Here is a 2,500-nt window from a genome sequence, read left to right on the forward strand (position 1 = left end):
AGAGAGAAAGAGAGAGAGAAAGAGAGTGAGAGAGAGACAGAGACAGAGAGAGAGAGAGTGAGAGAGAGAGAGAGAATAAAACCCCCCAAAACTAGCAGAGAGGGGAGACAGTCAGGGGGGGGGGGGTTAAAAAGAGGGGGAGACCATGATGGAAGGACGTGTTAGAGAGATAAAAGATGGAGGTGAGGGGGGGGGGGATTGGAGGAACAGTTAAGATGCTGTTAGTCAGGTTAGGCCTGTAGAAAGCTACCCTCCTCACCCCTCTCCCCCCTCCTCACCCCTCCTCCCCCTCTCCTCATCGCTTTCTTTTGTCTTGTGTGAGTCATGAGAAAATGTGAGCTGTGTGTGTGTGTGTGTGTGTTCTCGTACACCAGTAAGTTGAAGAGCAAGGTCGATGAAGAGATGGAGGAAGAAAAGAAAGAAAGAGAAAGAGAGAGAGGAGGGATGACAGTTCTGGTCAAACAGCCTAGACCACATACCTCTCGTTCTACACCTCCGCACACCCTCCTCTCTTCCTCCATCTCTAGCTCTCTTCTATTACTAACTGCTGTTAGGTATTCACTGAAGTAAACTCAATATAAATGTGAAACGTAAAATAAATATCAACCCTTACATTCCTTTTTATGATACTGATGATGTTACTATGGTTGTTGCCAGATAGCAGGGATGGTGTTCCTGTGGAAGTGTGTCTGGTGAATCCAGACAGTTCCTTGCCTCTGACCACAGATACTGTCACAACAACACTATTCTGATCCTTCATCTACTGCTGGACTGCTGAACTTGCATCATTTGTACATTACTTCAGCGTCTCCTAAATGAATGTGTGTGTGTTGCCACCATGGGTGGGAGTTCATCAGTGTGTTTAGGTTTCTATGGGTGTGTATTGGAGGAGGGAGGAGGGGGGAGGAGGGGGGAGGAGGGGGGAGGAGGGGGGGTCATTAAAGACAGGAAGATAATGGTAAACACACACAGCAGGGGGGCAAGGAGACACACTCACACACACACTCTCTCTCGCACACACTCTCTCACACACTCTCTCACACACACACTCTCTCTCGCACACACTCTCTCACACACTCTCACACACACACTCTCTCACACACTCTCTCTCTCACACTCTCTCTCACACACTCTCTCTCTCACACTCTCTCACACACACACTCTCTCTCGCACACACTCTCTCACACACTCTCTCTCTCACACTCTCTCACACACACACTCTCTCTCGCACACACTCTCTCACACACTCTCACACACACACACACTCTCTCTCACACACACTCTCTCACACACACTCTCTCACACACACTCTCTCACACACACGCTGTCGCACACACGCTGTTGCACACACACTCTCTCTCACACACTCTCTCTCACACACTCTCTCTCACACACACGCTCTAGCACACACACTCTCTTTCACACACTCTCACTCTCTCTCACACACTCTCTCTCACACACTCTCTCTCACACACACTCTCACACACACACGCTGTCGCACACACACTCTCTCTCACACACTCTCTCTCACACACTCTCTCTCACACACTCTCTCTCACACACGCTCTAGCACACACACTCTCTTTCACACACTCTCACTCTCTCTCACACACTCTCTCTCACACACACTCTCTCTCACACACTCTCTCTCACACACTCTCTCTCACACACTCGCTCGCACACACACTCTCTCTCACACACTCTCTCTCACACACTCTCTCTCACACACGCTCTCGCACACACACTCTCAGAGACCTACACACTACCTTTGAGATTCATACACACATACACAATCTTTCTCATACAGACAGATACTGCCAATATGCTGCACCTTTTCAGCCAGGCCTACTGCTGTAACCCCCATACACACACACTGAATATACACACACACACACATGCATACACACTGACACTCATCGGTCTATATGGATTGATATGGATATATATACAGTGTAATATATTGTTTATTTGTGTATACTTTTAGAGTGTATACAGATACACTGACACAGGGGGATAAGAAGTGTCGAGAGCAACATGGCCTGCTATGACAAAGCATCTCCCCGTTTTATCGCTGTCTCGCTCTAACCGTCAGTTCTTTCTTCATTCTCTCGCCCTCGTGCTCTTTTTGTCAGCCGTCAACCTACCAACTATCTAGCCCTTCGTTCCCGCCTCACAGCGGAATGAAGAGAGGGAGAGAGAGAGAAAGAGGGAGAGGGAGAGAGAGAGAGAGAGAGAGAGAGAGAGAGAGAGAGAGAGGGAGAGAGAGAGAGAGAGAGAGAGAGAGAGAGGGGGGGGGGAGAGTGAGAGAGAACCGGTCGGACAGGTAGCACGCGGAGCCTAGCCTCTGCGCTGTTGTCACCGTTATTTCTATAGCGCATGCGCACTGATACCTGTTTCCTGCTTAAAACGACTATGCTACCTGAGCTATACCCTACCTTTGAATTCGCAGTGTTGCGAGTGTGTGTATATGTATGAGTGTGTTATCCTGCGCCCTGCCCTG

The 2,500-nt window shown here is 49.1% G+C and overlaps 1 protein-coding gene across 1 annotated transcript in view; it reads left to right on the forward strand.

Annotated features, from left to right (window-relative positions):
• The first annotated feature begins 2,464 nt into the window (after window positions 1–2,464).
• The window catches only part of ovol1a (ovo-like zinc finger 1a), a 5,402-nt gene continuing 5,366 nt past the window's right edge, over window positions 2,465–2,500 (forward strand). Inside the window, exon 1 of the mRNA XM_084691919.1 lies at window positions 2,465–2,500. This exon is cut by the window's right edge and continues 433 nt beyond it. The gene's annotated coding sequence lies outside the window, so the exon portion shown is untranslated.

Source organism: Hypomesus nipponensis, chromosome 25, assembly GCF_054491055.1.
Source record: "Hypomesus nipponensis isolate SF chromosome 25, ASM5449105v1, whole genome shotgun sequence".
In the NCBI taxonomy this organism is placed as follows: domain Eukaryota; kingdom Metazoa; phylum Chordata; class Actinopteri; order Osmeriformes; family Osmeridae; genus Hypomesus; species Hypomesus nipponensis.